This window comes from Balaenoptera borealis, assembly GCF_965194805.1.
Source record: "Balaenoptera borealis genome assembly, chromosome: 14".
Classification (NCBI taxonomy): Eukaryota; Metazoa; Chordata; class Mammalia; order Artiodactyla; family Balaenopteridae; genus Balaenoptera; species Balaenoptera borealis.
In genome coordinates, this window is record NC_138875.1 from 41950637 (window position 1) to 41972534 (window position 21898).

The 21898-nt window shown below is 38.3% G+C and overlaps 1 protein-coding gene across 38 annotated transcripts in view; it reads right to left on the reverse strand.

The window, feature by feature from the left end:
- The window catches only part of DTNA (dystrobrevin alpha), a 385212-nt gene that overhangs the window by 207094 nt on the left and 156220 nt on the right, over positions 1-21898 (reverse strand). For 36 of the 38 annotated variants that reach the window (XM_082354273.1, XM_082354247.1, XM_082354244.1 and 33 more), the window contains one exon: positions 3863-3992. The exons of the other annotated variants lie outside the window; for them this stretch is intronic. The gene's annotated coding sequence lies outside the window, so the exon portion shown is untranslated. The remainder of the gene's footprint in view (positions 1-3862; positions 3993-21898) is intronic. 38 annotated transcript variants of the gene reach the window in all.

Sequence of the window (21898 nt, forward strand, 5' to 3'; positions counted from 1 at the left end):
TGCCTGGATTTGAATTTTCACCCCAACTTACTGAACCTCAGGCAGGTGATTTAACCTTCCTGGGCCCTAGTTTCCTCATCTTTAAAAAAGGAGATGATAATATTACTTATAGATTTGTTTAAACATGAAATGAAGTATATGTTCATACAAAACAGTGTTTGGTATAAAGTAGGAACTCAGTAAGCATTAACCAGCAATTGCTTTGTGCCTATGTCCTTATCCACCAATTGTTTGTTTAGAAATTATGTACAGTGTGCCAAGCACTGCGCTTGTTTCCAGGGATGCAAATATAATAGGGAAGAACTTTTGTATACTATTACAAGTTAATCACTAAAAGGATGCTGTCTATAAGCTTAAATTATACATAATGGCCCATTTCTGGGAACCCTTCTTCCCAGGTAATGAGTGTTAAGCTAAGATACCTTTGTTTAGCTCACAGGAAACATCTTGACTAGGCCCACCTGTGAATAACTGCAGGGAGGAAGAAATTAACACATCTGGCTGACCAGAACCAGGAAATGTTTGACTTTCCTGCCTCCCCTTTTAGTATAAAAGAAGCCTGAATTCTAACTCAGGCAAGATAGTTCTTTGGGACACGAGTCCACCATCTTCTTGGTCTGCCAGCTCTCCAAATAAAGTCATTATTCCTTGTGCCAATCACTTGTCTTTCAATTTATTGGCCTGTTGTGCAGTGAGCAGTAAGAGCTTGGACTTGGTAACACAAAGATGAGGATAACAGATGATTTCTCTTAACAGATGGATAGCACTTGATTTTTTCAACATGAGATTCTGTGGTTCAGCAGAAGTACTACGACTATATCTTGGTTAAAGCACTTTCTACAACTCTTTGGGCACCAGTGATTTAAAATATCTATTCATAATGTTGCTCATTAGTTTCAGGACTAATAATTCCACTTCTCCTACCCCCTCCTCCAATATGACATTAAGGTATGTTCAGCCTGAGTTATCTCTTATGATGGGTGTTCCCCTTGACCCACCAGGCAGTATTACGAAGTTAGTGAGATGATTTCAGTAGTCTCTGCCCACTTATGTGTACCAAACTCTCAGAAGCTGAGTGTTTGCATCATTGTCTCAGGAGTTTCTTCCTTGCTAATTCATTCGACTTATGTGTAATGTAGTATGCATTATTAATGGGTGTATTTCTCTTCCCAAGACTATTTTTTCTGAATATGACTTTATAAAGCCTCATTTCCATAAACTAGAGAGAAATGTGAATGATTAGAATTTTTGGTGTTGTACCAAACTAAGGAGGATGTGAGAACACCAGTTATATACTGCATTTTAAACCATACCATTAAGCTACACATCCCTGTGTCTCCCAATTTTAGGTTATGAAGGGGTCCAAGAAATTCTGCTCATGGCCGCATTTTCACATTGTCTAAAAGGATTCTCAGTTAGGCATTGCAGGTTTAACATTGACATTGGTTGAACAGATGAAAATTTGTTGGTAGGAGGGACACCATGTCCTTGTGAGTGTACCCACAATACATTAAAATGGACAGATGAGCAGTCATCATGACCTCTGAGAAAAGATTGAAAAGGAAAATGTCTACATAAATAAATGAGAAGGAAATGAAAATAGCGAGGCACTCGTGTTTAAAATAAGCAAGTGAAGTGCCAAAATGATTAAGTACAAAGCCTCTTTAATATCCAGGAAGCCCTTTAGACTGAGTGCGATTGTGGGGCAGCGGTGAATTGTTTACCTGTCAAAAAAGGCAGGCTTTGGCATCCTCATCACTTTGCTTTCCAATATATTCAGTTTTTATTAAGGGACATGGGAAATGTTCAGACCATAAGGGATCTTCAAATAGCAAACAACCATTACTGAAAGACAGTGATCAGATCCATAATAAAATAAATCTGAAGCCTGAGATTTAAATGTGAATGTAGGAATGAGACTGATACCCTGTGAAGTTCTTATATTGGGCGTACAGAAGGTTGTGAAATGCGAATATTAGAAAAGTAAAACTCATATTTGGTGCATATCTGAGAATTTTTAAAATCTTCCCATTAATTTGATACACAAAATGGGAATATTGACAAAGACTCTGTTAACACTAACAAGTTAATGCTGCAATATTGTATAGCTTAGAATATGGCTTTAAATATATTAGGTTAGTTTTTTTCAGTGTAAAAATATCCAGCTTTACATTTTAACTTAAAATTTCCTTTCCTGAGAATCATTTATTTTCCTTGGGAGAAGCAAGTAATCCCTGTTCACTTTTCTTCCAATAATTTTGGGAGAAATTAATGAAGCACTGATGGGTCGGTTAGGATCTAACCAAGAAAAGAGAAAACAGTCTAAATATTTAAAACAGGTGGAATTTAATACAGGAAAATGGTTATACAGATGATGGAAGAATTGAGAAGCTAAACTGAGGATAGCAAATCAACCTGGAGGTTAGTACCAGCAGGAAGCCACAGACACCACTACCCACAAGTCTCAAGGGACAGAGGGAAGAGGTGACATTACTGGAGCTCAGAGTTCTAGGTCACTGGGGGAAGCTAGAGGCAACAGCGGGTGGGTCTGGGGGCTGGAAAACCCAGCCTCTAGGGGTCAGCCCCCAAAGAATCAGCAGAATAGAAGCAGGGCAAGGAGTGGACGTGAAGTTGAAAACAGGCACAGACCGGCACAGTGGAAAGCTGAGAGTTAAGTAAGTTAAGAAAATAAGTTTTCCATTTTCATTTTCTCCTCCGGAGCAATGTTACACTAGGCAAATTGATTTACTGATATTTTTAAAGGGCATTAAGTTTAGCTCCTGGGAATTACATTCAACAAATATCTTGTAAATAAATGAAATCACCATTTTAGTTCCACATATGACCTCAATAAACCAAATTTACACACCCATAAGATGATGAGACATAATCCACCTTCACTTTGAAGTTAATAAAAGGTAGAAAGGAGTCATCACTGCCTTTTTGGATTAGATTTAGACAGTGGCCAATGCTCTGTCAGTTGCATTGTTTTATTCAGAATTGTGAACAGAGGTACATTCTGATGTTCTGGAAATCACCATTCTTTAAAGTAGATAATAAAGCCACACTTTGAAAACAGGACTCAGGAAGAGGTGGAAAAAGCCACACAATTTCCTCAATAAGACCACCACTCAATTCCTCTATTCCTCTCTGTTCTGCTGAGAAATGACAGTGGCATATTGCAGACTAATAGTAAAGCACAAATTTGTACGCTCATGTCTTTGGTAGCATGGAAGGGTAATTATGTATGGTGATGTAAAAAAATATATATCCATCTATCTCATGATCAGGAAAACAAAGCTTAGTGTGTGAGCACATGTGCGTGCTTAATTGTGCACAGCAGTTTGAAAACCACACCTAACCTAAAGCATGCCCTACCTTAAATTAAGCAATATGAGATCTCCCGGTGGGCAGCCTCTGAAATGTTAGCCTTATCTCACACCCAGACCCGTAATGATTAAACTGTCATTATCACCATTAAATTTTTCTCTCATTTATGTCATTAAAACATGATCTTAGCTCATTTTGGCTGATTACTTTGATACTAAATACTGTTATATATTTAAAAACTTGATGACCTGTAGAATAGAATGAAGCATTACCGCATCTGCTTAATAGAAATCAGCAAGAGATGTCAAGGTCATCTCTGTATCTTACACCTCATCATTCAAGATGGTTTCTGATAATAAAAAAAAATAAACAAAAGGCACAGAAACTAAGTCTTTCACTATGTGGCACCTCATTAAAAGTATAAAATGCTGGTTATATTGAACCCCATTTTCTTTTCATGCAAGGAAGAGAAACACTTTAAAGGGAAATAGTTTAATGTCCATCTTAAATTTCTTGTCTCAGACTCACTCACCTAAAATTCAATGAAGAAACAGCATGAACTTTTCAAAACCATCTATTTTCTTTTCTTTGAAATGGCAGTCAACTCTGGCATTTAAAGACTTTCCAAGCGTTTCATCCAGGGACTGGTAAATCTCACTTATCTGCAATGAGAAAATACACTTTTATTTAACTAAGCAACTCACACTTACATGTTTATTACAGAAACAGAATGGGCAGATCTAGAACATATGGTGTTTTACAAATCCGTTCATCCACTAAGAACGATTTGTAATACTCAACTCAGAACTTTGGTTTTCATTTACTATAAGAAATGTTGAAAAAACAGACATTTGTGCCAGAAGTTGTTTTACAGAGGAGGATGGTGAGGACCAGAGGGGTAAAGTGACTGTCCAAGATTAAGCAGCTGGTTAGTAACAGAGTAGCCTTGAACCTTGGGCTGCTAACACTGCCTCTTGTTTTTGGTTGATTAAAAACTCAGAAATGGGAAAACCTGGAATCTTCTGTTTTCCAAGTTGGTAATTTTCTGGAATATTGCGTCACCATAATTTCTCCTAAAGCCAGGGAAACTACAGTTGAAGGCAGAATCCTCAGACCAGCATCCCCCCCAATGGTAGATGCAGGTGTAGGCTACCGCAGAGGCACCCTGACATAATTGAATGACCCGCACGCTTTATGATGTTGTAGAGCAATGGCGTAGATAGTAAATAGTTCAGAATATGGTCTGTTGGTGTTTCTTAACAAGGGGGAATGATTTTATAATCTTTTGCCTTCTGAGAAAACTCACAGATGAGAATGGAAGGAGAGGCTCCTGGGCGCACGCGGCAATTTGCCCAAGAGTCCTGCTGCATGAAAGTGACCAGAAGCTTTACCCACCATCTCTCATCAGCTAGTCTTTCCCACCTTTCTTTCTTCCCCTTCCCTTCCCCCCTTTCTTCTTTTCACCAACACACAGGCTGGATGTTACTATCCCACGTGCTAGGTGGCTTGAAGCAGCAGAAATTTGAAGTCAGGAAATCCCATGTTCAGAAGAAGGAAAAGAATGGGGAGAAGGGGGATCAGAGCAAATAAAGCAGAGAAGATGTCTGATGGCAGTAAAGCCAGAAAAGGAAGGGACAGAGGAGCCTAGCTCTGTACTCTGGCTGGTGGGAGGTGGCCTCTGTCTCCAGACCCACCCTTAGCTTTCCTCTCCCAACTGTCTTCTTCGGCCCAGGTTATCTAAAACAATGGCATAATTATTTTTAACTTTCATGGCTTCAGACCTCCTATGCTTTTGGGTTCATAGAGAAAATTCTATACAATAACTCCCCCCGGCCTCTAATCCAAGTTCTCAGATATATTCATGATTGCATTATATTTATTTAACAGGACATAAAGAAATTTTCACGACACAATTAACACTTGTTCTCTCACATTAGAACCCAACAGTCTTTCACTGTACTTAGATTCTAGGGACATGCATACAACTGGCATTCTTTGAATTAAATGTATTATTACAACAGTAGCACTTTCAGATATTTTTTGTTTTCTGAACGTACGTGCTACTAATTTTTTAAAAATTGGGGTTTGGGTAAATTAGACCTATGCATCTGGGAATAAGTTATATGTTAAAAATATTATCCCTCCCTCATGAATGCAGCTCTCCAAGTCAGAGCAACAGGAAATAAATGGAAATCTTACACCATCTTATATAATTTTATATGACTATATATATGTATATGATAAATCTTACACATACAGGTAAACTTACATCCAGCTATATCTGGCAATGTAGAGTCACTCAAGAAATCCCTTTGGCCTGGGCACCTCTTAGGATCATGCTGCTGGTTGTGTTCATGTGCCTGGCAATTTTGGGAAGCATGTTTTGCATTTTTGGTTTTTGCCCAGGTCCCTGGGTCATCCCAGATTGCAATAGACTAGGAGGGCGATGAGCTCAGATAGAGATGCTGTGTGAAAGGACCCACAGGGAGGTTCAGGTTTCACGCCTTAACTGGGATCTGTGACTACAGTGAAAGTTGCCATTTGGATGATATCTTGATTATGAGCCAGCTTTCATTTTTGCTGTTCCTACTCGAACAGGAAGTGGCCCCTATCTCAGCCTGTATCTCATAGGCAGCGATCGAAACCAGCTGTCTGGTAGGCAGCTCCATCCCTACCCCCCTTGGCTTCTGTCCCCTGAGACCACTTCAGAGGATGCAGACTGATTGTCCATAATTCTTTCTAGTCTTGAGCCTGAGGGTGGCCGCCTCCCAAACTGTCACTAAATTAAAGGAATCCATCCTCCCCTATATTCTCCCAGCAGCCCGGTGGACACTTGCAAAGCAAAATTCTCATGTGAACATTGATTAGGAAGAGAAAATGATACTTTTCTCTCTTTAACTTATTTAATTCTACATCAGCTATCAAATTCTAGTTTGACTTGAAGTTAAAATTTAGTGTCATGGGATAAAATAAAACTCTGTCTCCTTTCAGCTGGCTCCCTGAAGAGCTTTTGGTCAGTGTCCAGATTGGAGTTAGGAGTCAATATCTTACCACTGAGTATCACAAGAGAAAGAAGTATTTGGTTCATTTGGGGTGCCGTATTTTAGTCCTATAGTTTGGATGGAAGTTGCTGGGGGCGGATTTTTTCTAATTAAGATAATCTCCTCAATGTAGAGCACACAGAAACAGAATGGACCACCAAAAAAAGATAGTAATCTTTACACTAATGGTATCAATTTAAATAAAGGCTTGATAATCATTGGTGGTAGTGGGATTTGATCAAGCACATACACTCCCAAACGAGGTTATGTGGGAGCAAACCAAATATTAGACTGAAGTGAATATTCACATTTTTATTCACATTCATGTCCTTACTGATCTTCCCACCTAAAATAGTACTCCTCCCTCATTCTCTATTGCTTACCTTGATAAATATTCACCCACATAGCACTGCTACTATTTATTATTTATTCATTGTTTGTCACTTCACGCTAGGATATAAGCTCGATGAAGGCAGGAACTTTGTTCACTATTGTACCCCTGAGGCTTGGAACAATGCCTAACAAATAGGCAGTAATATTTATTGCATGAATGAATGAATGTACCTTGTGGTCCTCTTTTCTTATAAACATTTAATCCAGTTTCCTCTTTCTTACCCCTATGAGTTTGCACCATACTGAAAATAATTTCCTCACAATGGGAAAAATTCAAAGGCCTTTATTCACTCCGAAAAAATGAAGAACCCAAGTGAGCATTATGTCTACTTTCCTTGTTAGGAAGAACTAGGATTGCCTAACTGTGAAAAGGAGGATTGAAGACGATGTTGTCTAGTACCTCTTCTGTAGCCTTTTCTTCTCTTTTAGTTATGCTTGGGAGACTATAGTGTTATGAGTCCAGCTTTCTAGACTTCAGAGGTTAGGATGGAGACCACTTTCAGATCACTGTAGTCATAGGGGGCAGGTTCAGTGTTTTGAGGACCAGTTACAGATGATGAAGGCCGGAGATCTGCAAAGGGCGCCCCAGAAAAATGCAAAGATGGAGCGTTGCACTGCACTCATAAACATGCATGTGGGGCTTTTCTGGTATTTTACACTGTCAGTTGGCTTAAGTTGTAGCAGTTATTAAGGGATGTGGCTAAGAATGGTCAAAGTCACTTGGGAAACAATAACTACTTGTTCAGATAATTTCCCAACAACTTAAATAGGTCCTGCTTTTTACGAGTGACTCTTTGCTGCCATAGTCACAAATGGCATGCTAGGAACTAGTATATATAGCATGGATAAACAACAAGGTCCTACTGTATAGCACAGGGAACTATATTCAATATCCTGTGATAAACCATAATGGGAAAGAATATGAAAAAGCATATATATGTATAACTGAATCACCTTGCTATATAGGAGAAATTAACACAACATTGTAAATCAACTATACTTCAATAAAATTTAAAAAACCAAAACCCAGTGGCATGCTAGGGTGTCATGCCAGTGCTGAGGCCGAGCTCAGGACTCTGGCTACCCCTGTTCACACACACAGCATCAGTCAGATCCCTAGCAACAATGAGGCTGGAGGAAGAGGAAACACTTAGATCTGAAAAGTCCTTGAAGCACCTTCTGATGTTATAGAAAGGAGGCTGAATAGGATCAGAAGCCTGGGTTTTATTTTTGTCCCTCCCACTAACTAGCTGGGCAAATCATTTATACTTAACAGGGTTGCCGTTTTCACATTAGTAAAATGAGGGTATTGGTTGAGACCGGTGCTTCTCAACGAGGGATGATTTCGCCCCCACCTCCCAGGGATAGTTGGCAACGTATTGAGACATTTCTGATGGTGGAGGGAGGGTAAGTGAGACTGGCATCTAGTAGGTAGAGGCCAGGGATGCTGCTGGACATCCTACAGGCACAGGACAGCTCCCGTCAGAAAATAATTAGCAGTCCTAAGTGACAGCAATGCCGAGGCTAAGAAACACTGGTTAGATGGTTCAAGTCCCCTCCGTCCTAATAGTATTCTCTAATTTTACCACTGGTCTCCTCCAGACCTCTGACGCCGCACAAGTTAAGCCTAGTTCCTCTCTGGAAGCTCCTCCAACTCTATCTACTGCATCAAACTCCTCCCGCATCTCCCACCTCTACTCTTAGCCCCTCCGTACCCGGGCCTTGGTGTCTGCACACCATGCTTTGTGTTCCTTCTCTGTAGCACATGTTACTACGTACAATTGCTATGAATTTTCTTCTCTGTATAAGAATATATGCAACTTGGCAGGGACTGTCTTGTTTATTTCTTCATCGTCTTTAGCACATCATCTTTAATGATGACTAATTCTCCTCACTAAATGTTTGTTCAATTGATGGTGGAACAATTAGCAAACATGAAGGTCAGTGTTTTCTCACTCTTCCCTACACAGAGCTGTGGTATAAACTTATTAGATCATTTCACCAGATTATTAGTTACTGGCCTAAGAACATTAAAGTGGCTCAGGAAGCTACAGTAAAGTGGATTTGGGATCATGGCCCTTGGACTAAAATCAGAATCACCCCAGACACAAGGTTATTAGGTCAGAGTCAGGGAGGAGACTGTGGAGATGGGCCTTTCTGGATGCTTTAAAGCTGGAGACAGAATTAGTGCACAGGGATGGATACTTGGGCGCCCTCTTTGTTCCAAAGATTTGTTCTTGTTGACACAGAGTTCAGCCTGAGAACCAGGAAGGTCTTGGATATCTGCACATATTTCCTATTAAGGGCATAGATTGTTGCTTCAGGCTCCGAGGATAAAGAGGCTGTAGCACTGGGACAGCCTAGTTGCTCCGATCCAGTGTGATCCGCCCAATCACAGAAGGGCAGAATCACCAGAATCCCAGCAGAAATTCTGGGCGCCAAGGGAATTACTGTTGAGACCGGCTGCATCTGTTTCTTGCTGTGCAGACACCTCATTTCTGTGAAGTTTTGAAGTCTTTGGCCAACTAATCAGGGAAATGAATCTAATCTCAGAGGGAGTCGTGCATCTGTAATCCCTGCCCATCGGACTGATACCTACACAGGGAAAGTAGAGTCACTGCCTGCCTCACCTCTCAGTCACCTACTTTACTACCCCCTAGGACATATAACAAGACCACAAGAGGATATTTGAGCAAGTGGAAGATAGTAGCAGAGTGTTCCGTTTTCCTCTTGATATTTCACCAACAGACAGGGATAAAAAAATTATACTTCATCACTCAGGTTAAAGTAAGATAAAGTGGAAAGAACAACACAATTTGGATGAAATAGCTGTCAGAGGAATGGACATATACATTCTGCAGTGAATGGGAAAGTTTTTCCCAGCATAAAGCCAGAGGCCTGCTGACGTTCAGGGACCCATAAGAAAAAAAAATATGCTTGTCAGCATCAGTTCAGGCGGGTATTCAGTCAACTGTTTTAAAGGTGTTGAGAAGGAAGAAGGTGGTTTATAAAGGATTTCTCAGCTCTGTTCCTTGCACAGCATGTTTTTCAGAGGGAATGCCTTTGTGTTTCTATCTGCTGCATCTCACTGTAGGCTAAGGCAGGTGCTTACACAGATGATATTTGCTTTTTAAAAGAACATCCTCCCCATATGTTTAATGATTCGCACTGCACCTGGGCAGTGTCCCTCACAGAGGAGCTCGAGCATGGAGAACTCACTTGAGTGTCCGTCATTTTTTCTTTTTTAAAATAATAAATGTAGGGCTTCCCTGGTGGCGCAGTGGTTGAGAATCCGCCTGCCAATGCAGGGGACACGGGTTCGAGCCCTGGTCTGGGAAGATCCCACATGCCACGGAGCAACTGGGCCCGTGAGCCACAACTACTGAGGCTGCGTGTCTGGAACCTGTGCTCCGCAACAAGAGAGGCCGCGATAGTGAGAGGCCCGCGCACCGCGATGAAGAGTGGCCCCCGCTTGCTGCAACTGGAGAGAGCCCTCGCACAGAAACGAAGACCCAACACAGCCATAGATAAATAAATAAATTAATTAATTTTAAAAAAAATGTAAAAGTAATTAGCTATATGCCACTATATATGAAGAAGCAAGTTTAATAAAAAATGAATCAGAGATGGCTGGAAACTTACAGAGTTTTTTAAAAAAATAAAGTACTTTTAAGAAGTGTGGAAAATATAATAAATTATAAAGAAAACTAATGTCATCCACATTCCACTACCCAGAGGCAATCCCTATGAAGGTATTCTACATTTACTATATTATCTATACATTATATCTCATTATCTATACATATATATGCATACACACATAATTTTTAATGAAATTGAGGGATTATAAACTATATATAATTTTATTTCAAGTTTTATTTTTTGCTTTTTGTATCCTTTTTATTATTAGTGATCCACACATATTCAGCATGAATGCTTCCTCTTTTCTGGCTATGAAATTATTTTATCAAACTTGCTAATTAAAGGATATGACATATGAAGGTACGGGGCATCCAAAGTCACCAAATCCTTCTTTAGTTTACTCATGTGCTTTATATACACTCACATCCACACAGAACACATTTCTGTTATATTTCAGAAGAAGGCAGTAGATCATTTTATTTTATAGTAGTGCTTATTTTGCTACAGAAACCTCTCCTGTACAAAACCCATGTATCCCAAAATATCAGAAAAACAGAAGCCATTTTTTTTTTCAGAATATGCTTTTAGAGTGATTACCTCATTTTGTAGCTTAAAAAAATACAACTGTGAGACCAGTGAGTGTCTCATTAACTTACACAATCACTAAACTGAATTGTCTCAAAAGTTTTCTTAAACGAAAATCTCCTTTTATGAACAATATGAACCTACACTGAGTACATACAAAAACTATCCCCTAGTGATGACCTCACTTAAAACTTTAAGCTCTGCATGTTGAACTTAATTCCAAGAAAGGCGGAAAGATGAACAGATTTTTTGCTGACCAGGAGAAAAAGGATTTACCCAAGCTCAGCCTTTTGTCTCTTGCATCTCAGTACACCTGCCAAATTGATCAAAAAGAGAATTAAATTGAACTTTGAGTGCTAAATCAGAATGTGTCAAAGATTTATCCAATTAATTTTTAAAAAGACAAAATTTTAATTAGCCGCAGGCAGGTATATCATAGATTCTACTGAAATTTCCCTGGTGATATGTGACCATCAATATCTGCTTCAAATTTATGTTCATTCATTTGCTAAAGTCCTGCACACTTCTTAGAGATTAATCATGCCTTGTGATTTGATATGTGTCTATTTGATTTTACCATGATGTAAAGATCAAAACAAATAGAAAAGAAGAAAGGAAGGAAGGAGAGAAGAAAGGAAGGAAAGAGGGAGTGAAGGAGGAAGGAAGGAAAGAAGTCATGAAACTGGATATGGGGTCGGGGAGCCACATTAAAAAAAGATTTTCTGGACCTTTACCAGTTACATTCTTAACATTAATGAAGTGATGGGTAAATACGGGAGTAAATGTTTCCATGCAGAGTACCATACCTCCTCCAAATATCCTGAATTAAATTTTTGTACTAAGCAGATCGAATTCCACATTTTTAAACATTACTCTTCTCTAATATATTACAGAAAACCTAACCAGAAAGCTCACTCTCGTTAAAAAACATGTCTGCATAATAGCAGTTATTTGGACACAATTTCAGTGACAAACTTTGTTTTTTTGTTTGTAATACATCTCATGTATCTTGTTTCCCCAGAAAAAAATATTTATGTGCAAAATATGGAGAGTGTTTTCTTAGACAAAGAAGTGCTTCTTCTGGAAGTCATAAAGAGACAGAAGGATCTGATTCTGGGAGCCAATTCGGGCCTTGCCCTTCAGTGGTGCACTATGACCTTGACTGGTGGCCTTGAATATACCACATGCCCTAGTAGCCCCCTGAGGACAGCTGAGAGCCTGACTTATTTTCATCTGACTCAGAGAAGATGAGTGTCTTTTAAAAAAATGGAGATAAAAGATATACATTTAATTTGGTATCAGTAATTTCCATGCCATTTTGGTGTTAAAAAAAAATATTATACCCTACATCATAGGTACGCAAACCTTTTGTTCTGAAGGCCCCATAGAGCTTGTGATTATGTGTGTTATATCTATCAATATTTACCTTATTAGAAATTGACTTAGAAATTCAAAAAAAATATTTACTTATAAATGTATTTACATAACAATGGTAAACCTTTTAAATGTAACATAAATGATATCTTTTTAAAAATAAAATAGCAATGTTTTCCAAAACAAAAAATGTAGTGAGAAGTAGGGCGTGCTTTTACATTTTTGGAAAACTTTAATTTCTGGCTTCATAGAAAGAAGATAGCTGGGTTTTCATTTCTGCTTCTGCACTTAACCTATTGCAATATGTTGTTTTGGTTGAAGAATATGAAGAAACTCCAAACTTACACAGATATGCAGTTCAGAAAGGTAGAGTATTCCATAGCCTTTCAGATGATTGTGGATATTTTTCTTTGATTTGCCTCTGAAACTCAACAAGTGTTGTTTCTTAAAGGTGAGTTGCCATGTGGAGTCTGAAACCACATCAATGAACCTGGCATAGTCCATTACACCAAAATTCATGATCTGTCTCCTATTTGTGTTGATTTTTTAACTTATGCATGATTTTCCAACATCATGAGTTGGCCATTTGAGAAGTATTGGTTCACTGAGTTATGCAGATCTTCCAAATGTTGAGCCATTTCACTCTCAATAACAAAGAGTCGTATTCGTTAATGTCACCATTAATCTCATCAGAAAAGTCTTTTAGGTATTGGGAAGCTGTCAGGCTCACAGTGACAGATGTAAGCTTTCCAAAACTCTAATTTTTACTTCAAAGTTTGAATTTTATCATTTTCAGAGAATACTGTTGGTTTTCTCTGCTGTGACAGGCTCCCTTCATTCATTTTCAAGGAAATCGTCACCAAATACCGCATCTGAGTAACCATAGTGTGCCTGCCAGCTGTTCTTTCAAGAAAACAGGTTGTTCTGTGAAAGATGTGGCTAGTTCAGTTTGCACAGCAAACAGTCTTACTCTCAGACACCCATCGTCCCTCGATATATTTCAAGAGCACTTTACGCTTTCCATTGCCTCACACAGGATATTAAAAAGATGTGCATCAGAGTTTCAAGATGGAATAAGATTTTTGTTGTTGTTATCGTTGCCTGCTTTGTTTTTTACTGTTTTGCACGACAGTGAAGAAGATAATTACTAACCAGTACAGTCTGGTGCCACTGCCTTGATTACAAATGATTGATTGTACAATCAATGTACAATGTACTTGATGTACAATGTTACAATGTACAATGTAACTTGATTACAGTTACACCAATTTTATCCACCATTACTTTTTCATCATCAGTGCAAATGTTCGCACAATCAAAATGGCAAATAATATGTTAGGGTTATTATTAAAATAGTTTTGGCCTCAAGGGCCCCATGAAAGTGTCTTTGAGACTTCACTTTGAGAACCATTGGCCTAAAAGGAAGGGAATACAGGAAGGTGGTTGAGTGAAGGCTCTGAGGTTGGACAGAGTGGTGGTAAACGGGGTGGTAAATCTCACCCCACTTTTGATTTAATGTTCATGTAATAGTGATTGAGTTACCTACCCACTCCAAGCCCCATTTTCCACACCTCTAAAATAGGAATAATAACAGATCTTAGCACCCAGAGCTGTTCCAAGGATTAAAGGCGATCCCTTAGCATAGTGCCTGACCCACAGTAAACTCAACAAGTATTAACTATGGTTACTCACATTTATATTATCACTTCTTTTTGAGATCAAGAAACAATGATGTGAGTAAATCAGAATATCAACTGTGTTTGTTGGAATCTGTTTATGCTACACCAATCTAAATTTACTTCTACATTTCTTCTGTGAGTACAAGCTACATGCAGATATATATATTTTCCAACTAAGTTGAGTAAAGAGATAGATAGTTTGCCCTTTGTAGGCTGATTTTGCAAATCCTTATGTAGTCAATCATGAGAGAGATTTCTTGGTAGTTAGAGTTGGTGATGACAAATGAGAGATGGGATTTTGACGGGGACCCATGATCTCTCAATCCCTGATCTGCCACCTGCCACAGTTGTGTGAGGGAAGCACATATTACCAGTGGGTTACACTGATCAAAAAGCCAGATTACAAGGAGTCACAGGGGCGCCATTTGCCTAAGGCCTAGAACAAACGCTTGAGAAATGTCTCTCCTACAACATTTACTCTTGCCCAAATCTCAGTCCTCCAGATTTTACCACTTTGTGGAGAAAACTGAATTCAGGGAAATGGTGTCTAAGGAAAAAAGTGGGAATGAGGGTATCTGCCTCAGTAAAGGGTGAGGTGTGTATGCACACACACGTGCATACATGTATGTTGCACTCTCACCAACAGGAATTTGGCAGAGATTCTGAGTGTTGGAAAAGTCTAAGCTCATACGCCCATTAAACTGATGTAAATGGGGGAAATAGGTGGGTATAAGTCAAGGAGACCCAGGCACATTCTGCATGCATATTTTATCCCTACAAATGTTTTTTACTTCTTCAAAGACGTATGCTCTCTCTTATTTTCCTTGTAATTATAAGAGGTTCACTTGGTCTATTTTTCTTTTTATTACTTTTGATATTGACCTGAGTAGAACAGAAAACATCCAAAACCAAACAGCTCTTAACAACAAGAAATCAATGATGCAAGCTTGATTATAAGTGGCACATGCCATTTGGTCTCAATATTGGAAAACTAATAGAGCGAGTTAGAGATGGAATTAAAATGAAGAGTGTGTGCCCTGTTGAAAGACAGCAGCTCCTTCTGGTTGTCCCAAGTACAAGCATGGACCCAGGATGGCCATATATTCCTATTTTCATCGTCAGGGTGGAAATCCGTATCTTTACAAGAAATCTTCAAATTTACAAATGGATAGATCAAACAAAACATGTTGGCAGCATTTGCAGGCTACCATATTTTGCATTTCTCCAAAGATTCAATTTCATTTCCCCTCCATTTCATGGATCAATGTACTGTGCCCTTGACTCATCTCTGTCACCACTCATTGGGTTTACAAGGGTGGGAAGGGAGGATAGAGAGGAGCCTTGATCGCCCTCTAGTGGCTACAAAGTGCCAAAACAATTAACTGAACATTCTGTTTATTTACTGGAAACTCACTAAAATCAGTAAAGCAGACTTTCACTATTTTGTGTGAGATGTGAACCACATGGTAATTTTACTGTTAGTTCAGATTAGACTCTGGGATAATAGGCAACAGAAAGAAGGAACAGGGAAATCAGTTCGAGGAGAGACTTGAGATTTAGAATGCACAGGAGTTCCAGACCTAGCCACCAGGGAAAGAATCAAAAGTTCTGCTCCAACAGAAGGCAGGGCCAGCAGTACAGGCTGCTGGCTGAAAGGTGTATATTTTGTTTTACATGTAGAGAAGAGTACAGTGTGAAGGATCATCTTATCCACTGGCTAGAGTTGTGTCTAGTAGTTACTGGCTAATTTGATCCCCATTTTAAGAATTTGATAGTAGCTTAGCATTTATTAATTAATGGAGAACATATTATATCCTCTTGTGTAGAAGCTGAAATTGAGGAAAAAATTTTTAGGGTGGGAAATGAGATAAATTAGTTAATTTTGAACAAAATTAAAGAGAGTTTCAAATAGCTCAGTAATATAGAGCTAATAAAGGCTCTTGAGAAAGTTGAAAAATAGATCTTGTGACAGCCTTGTTTCACTTGGATGCCCATGTTATCTTAAAACACTGTCCCCAAGTATTATATGCCTCTAGCTCAAATGTCTACTTTCAAGGATGGTTCTCTCTGTGTATTCATTTCCTCGCTGGTTTGCCCTGCTTGACGCACTCAGATAATTTAAAGAACTGAAATACAATTGCTTTTAGAAGCTCAATACTTCATTATACTTTTGTTTTAAAAACAGTTTTTGAGTTGAGAGTATGTCAGCAAAACCACCCAAAAGAATGTGAATGCTGTTACAAGGTCAGCCTTTCAGAAGCTGGAGGCAGCTGTCATTGGCATGCTGTCAAACAAGCACCATGGGCAGCGCGGCGGCATGGGCCGTGAGTCAGCAGCTCTGACAACACTAAATATGGTAACCCATTAATGTGCAAGATAACAGGTACCCATGCTGCTTCAGAAAGCCCTAGAGAGAGGAAATATTTCATTTTTCAGGTTTATTTAGAAGGAAATCCGCATAGGTCATTAAAGCCCGGATGTGAGTTCCTGTGTGTGTTCATGTGTGTGTGTCTGTATTGGAACCTGGATTACGATATTATCCATTTGGATTTCTTCTGTGAAGAAAAACATACTCAGATTGAGAGCTGAAATGTCAGAAGCTAGGCATTTCAAAGGGGATACTGTTGAGCTAAGAGGGAGTCATGTTTTAGATCCGGGCTGTCTGATCTAATAGCCACCGGCTACTTGTGGCTATTGAGCAGTTCACATGTGCCTCATCCAAATTAAGATGCGTCGGAAGTATAAGATACACACTGGATTCCAAAGATACAGAACAAGAAATAGTGGATCATATCTTTTTGATAACTTTTTCTATTGCTTACATGTTGAAATGATAATATTTTTGATATATTGGGTTACGTGAAATATATTTATATTAATTTCACCTGTTTCTTTCTATTTTTAAATGTGGCTACTAGACAATTTAAAATTACATATGTGACTCGCATTATATTTCAATTGGACAATGCTGCTTTAGAAGATATTTGATTTCATCTCCTTCCAGTCTCTCTCTCTCTCTCTCTCACACACACACACGCGCACACACACACACACACACACACACACACACAAGGGATAGGAAGGGGGCCATGGTAGTGGGTCACTGAAAAATTACAGGCTTCAAAGTTCCATTCAAGGTGCTGACTTGGAGATCTACACCAAAGAATGGGTACAACATAAGCCAAAGCCCTGGAAGACATCCTACCTTAAATGTCCAGCTGGCCTCAACTTTAGGTCCAGGGGTGAAAGGGCATTTGTCATAGTTCATTTAATTCTGGCCACTTTACTAAGAATGAAAGGGACTGCCAAAGATGCTGAAAATGTTTTCCTCTCATCACTCTTATAGAAGAACAAAATGAGCTCTGTAGAAATGAATTGGTGTAGCTTCCTGAACTTTTCAATCTGTTTTAGATATAGATGCTCTCAAGAATGATTTGACTGTGGTGGTACCAACTGGATCATAACACACTGGGCTAAAACTTCGACTTAATGAGGATTTTGATAAAAGCAAAATCCAGACACTGATTTGGCTTTTTAAAATCAACCAACGAAAAATCATACTTTCCAGATCTGCCTGAATGTGTGTTTTTTGTTTTGAGTGTGATTTCTCAGTGCTATTAAATTATCCCCCTAAATTCTGGCTAGTGTTGACAGGTTCCTAGCAGCCTTTCTCCTGTACCTTGCTGCTCCATCCTTTTTAGCTTTAGTCCATGAATCAGATATGTCACCCAGCTTCTTTTCTTCTTCATCTTAGCCATCATCTACTTTGAGGACTGTGGAGGCCTGGAGTTGAACAGATGCCAATTTGGGGCTCCAAAGCCATTCACCTCTTACCCTTAAATTTCTCTTTCATCCATTTTAGCTTTAACTATTGACTTTACTTTTTATGAGTACAGCTGGAAAACAAAGAGCTGGGCAGAGGGCTCATTGATGGTGGCTGGGCCAGTCTGAACAATTGTCCAATGGTGTATTCTAGCAATAAAACGGTAGTGGTGTTCTTGGCTCCTGAACTAGTTGGAAGAAAGGGTGAAGTTCCTCAAATGTTTCTTCATTTAAAGCTATGCAAGGGGGACTTCTATTGGAGAATGGCTCATTATACACCCATAAAATCTCTTTCTAGTATTCTTCTTTCCTTAAGTTGATATATACAAAATTTAGTGTATTCATGTAAAGTTACAGGAATGTTTTAAAGAAAATTAACAGGTTCGTATTTTAATAATTTTTCAGATATTTTTCATATGCATGCTTTCTTATTTAAAAAATTTGAATGTTACATTAAGTGGTACAATATGAACATTTTCATAAGGGATCAAAACTAGATAAACACTTTTACCACCACTTTGGGTAATTTTTAAAAAAACTTTTCAGTTTGGACAGTGAAAGGAAATTGATTTATACCACATTTAACTTTTTGACAAGTTTATTTTTTTCATCTAAATTCTGGACAAGTGTTTCTGAGCAACATAAAAAAAAGTGACTATATTTGGAAAACATACAAAGCAAGAAAAATTTAGGCAACCTAGCAGAAGCTTCCAGCATTTGTAGCATAGCAATCTTATATTATCTGATTCCAATGGTTACGATTTAAAAGATGTTGAGTAAGACTACAAATATGGAAAGATTGTATAAAGCAGACTGACTTAATTGCACAAAATTTTAGATAACTGCATTACAGTGTTAAACAAAACATTTCACCATCTAATAGTTAGAATTTTCTCTTGTCTTTATCCTAGATTTATTACCAAGAAATATAACAAAAATCAGGACCCCTACATATTCTAAGATTTTACGGGTTTACTCTTTCAGAGAAACCAAACAAAGAAAAGCCACACCATTGATGGCAGCTGTGACAACTGTAAAATATGGTTTGGGAAACCTGACAGGGCTTGGAAGGCTTCGACATGAGAGTAAAAAGCAACTTCTGATTGCTCCCTGACCTGGAAGTTCAGGAAGAAAGGGGTTAATGGTGATTGACAGTTCATCTCAAGTCCTTTTAGCATGGCTTCACCATTAACAGAAGAAGAAAAATGACACGATTCTCAGACATTAAAGGTAAGAGGAGCCCCTCTGTTCTCTTGAATGTGATTCCTGGCAGGAGATAAAACTCAAAAGCATAGATCTTTCAAAGAAGATGCGGTACATATATACAATGGAATATTACTCAGCCATAAACAAACAATGAAATATTGCCATTTGCGGCAACATGGATGAACCTAGAGATTATCGTACTAAGTGAACTAAGTCAGACAGAGAAAGACAAATATCATATGATATCACTTATTTGTGGAATCTAAAACAATGATACAAAGAAACTTATTTACAAAACAGAAATAGACGCACAGATGTAGAAAACAAACTTATGGTTACCAAAGGGCAAAGTGGGGGGGATAAAGTACGGCTTAACAGGTACACACTACTATATATAAAACAGATGAACAACAAGGACCTACTATATAGCACAGGGAACTATATTCAATATCTTGTAATAACCTATAATGGAAAAGAATCTGAAAAAGAATATATATCTAAAACTGAATCACTTTGCTGTACATGATACATGATGTGCATGATACCTGAAACATGATAAATCAACTATACCTCAATTAAAAATAAACAAAAACAAAGTATATAGCTTTCACTGGCTTCACCATGATGAATTGCTTTAATGAATGGCTTACTTCACCTTTTCTAGGATTGACAGTCTGTGCTTAGTGTTTAGCAACATTAAAATTGGAAATGAACTCATGACTGAGATATGTCTAATTAAAGAAATAAAAGGAACTTATAACTGTAGCTTTCTAAAAGGAACTTATCAACTGTGTTAAAATTTGACAATGATATAAAGCCATCCTGTAATGGGATTCCTCAAAGCACAGAATGGTGGTCAAGAACATAAAGTCCATTTGTATAACTTAATTCTTTCATCTGCAGCAAGAGAAACAGTCAACAATTAAATATTACTGTGAGTGTGCGTATAAGCATACGTGCGTGTGTGTGTGTTGGGGGCAGGAGTGTATGTGAAGCACCCCTTGTCTGCTCATTTAAGGGTAGAATGGAAAGTTGATAGGTTTAAGAATAAGGCAAATTGACAACTGAATTTCTTTGTGTGTATGAATATTGACTTTTTTCCCCAGAGAGTCTATCTACTCCATGGCCCAATTATAAGACTCCTGGAAAGACTGGCCCTTTCACACTCCAACAAAATAAGAGTTTTATTGCACTCAAATGCATCAAGTTCTTAGAAAAATACTCAGGCAATCTAACTTCCAGAAAAATTTATCTAGCAGTACTAACAGTAAACGTAAGTACTTATAGGAAAGAGAACATAATTTAACCAGAGTAGTGACCCTTTGAATATTTTTAGAAAATATTAGCAGTTAAACCAATAAAATTTCCGTGATAAAAGATGAAAACACATAAGAAAATCAACAGTTGAATTGGCAAAATGCACAACAGTCTGCTTAACATATCTAAGAGTTTTTCCTTCTCATCTAATAATAGTTAATAATGACGAACAGAATACTCAAAAACACTTACCTGCATAGCTATGCTTTTAACCACTGTTGCCTTTACCAGATAAAGTTAAGCAAGTAGGATTCTGAGCATCTTTAAGCATGGGAATGATGGTGTGGGGGAGGGGAGAGGAGGCCCTTGTTGCGGGGAGAATGACCTGGCTTATGCCAGGCTGATGTTCATCTTCCTCTTACCCCAAAGTACCACCAATTGTGTGAGAGAAAGGGAGGCAGTGATTTCCAATAAGTGACCCAGAGAAGGCTGAGGGTAGGTGGCTGTAGTGTGGGAAGGTCATTTCTTGAACCCAGCAGTTTACTTGCCTGACTACCAGATTTTGCCCGGCTGAATAAGAGAATACCATATGTTGTCAGTATGCTACAGGGTTCTGAAAAAAATTACATATATTACTAAAAGAATTCCTTAATATTCTATATATATATAGAATATAATGTTATATTATATATATAATATAATTCTATTATATATATAATTCTACCCAACTTCCTAAATACATACATCGTGGAAAATTATCCTACATGGAAGATGAGTTCCAAAATCTTCTGCATTTGGGGCTCAGAGTATGAGGTTTGCTTCCAGAATGTGCCCAAGAGATTAACTTTCACAACTGAGCTCTGTTCCAGCTAGTTTTTTTTTTTTTTAACATCTTTGTTGGAGTATAATTGCTTTACAATGGTGTGTTAAGTTTCTGCTGTATAACAAAGTGAATCAGCTATATGTATACATATATCCCCATAGCCCCTCCCTCTTGCGTCTCCCTCCCACCCTCCTATACCACCCCTCTAGGTGGACACAAAGCACTGAGCTGATCTCCCTGTGCTATGCACCAGCTAGTCTTAAAGGTACTGCATGCTCTGAATATACACTGGCAAAATGCAGGAGTACAGTACAGTGGCCAGGAGCATGAAATTATATCTATTACTTATTTTCTCTAAAAGTATCTGCTTATCTTTAATGTAAGGATAGTAATAGTGCTTACTTAGAGTAATCTTGTGGATTAACTTAGATAATGAATGTATTGTACCTAGCACACAGCTAGGTACTCAATAACTGGTAACTGCTCAAGGCTTATTAACCAGGGTGAGGAGTGGGAAGTAACTAAATAGAAATGGGAGCACAGGAGTATTTCCAAAGAGTCATTTTTTAAATTAGAATTAAAAAAAATTTTATTGAAGTATAGTTGATTTACAATGTTTCAGGTATACATCACAGTGATTCAGTTATACATACATATATATATTCTTCTTCCGTTTCCTTTCTATTATAGGTTATTACAAGATATTGAATATAGTTCTATGTGCTATACTATAGGTCCTTGTTGTT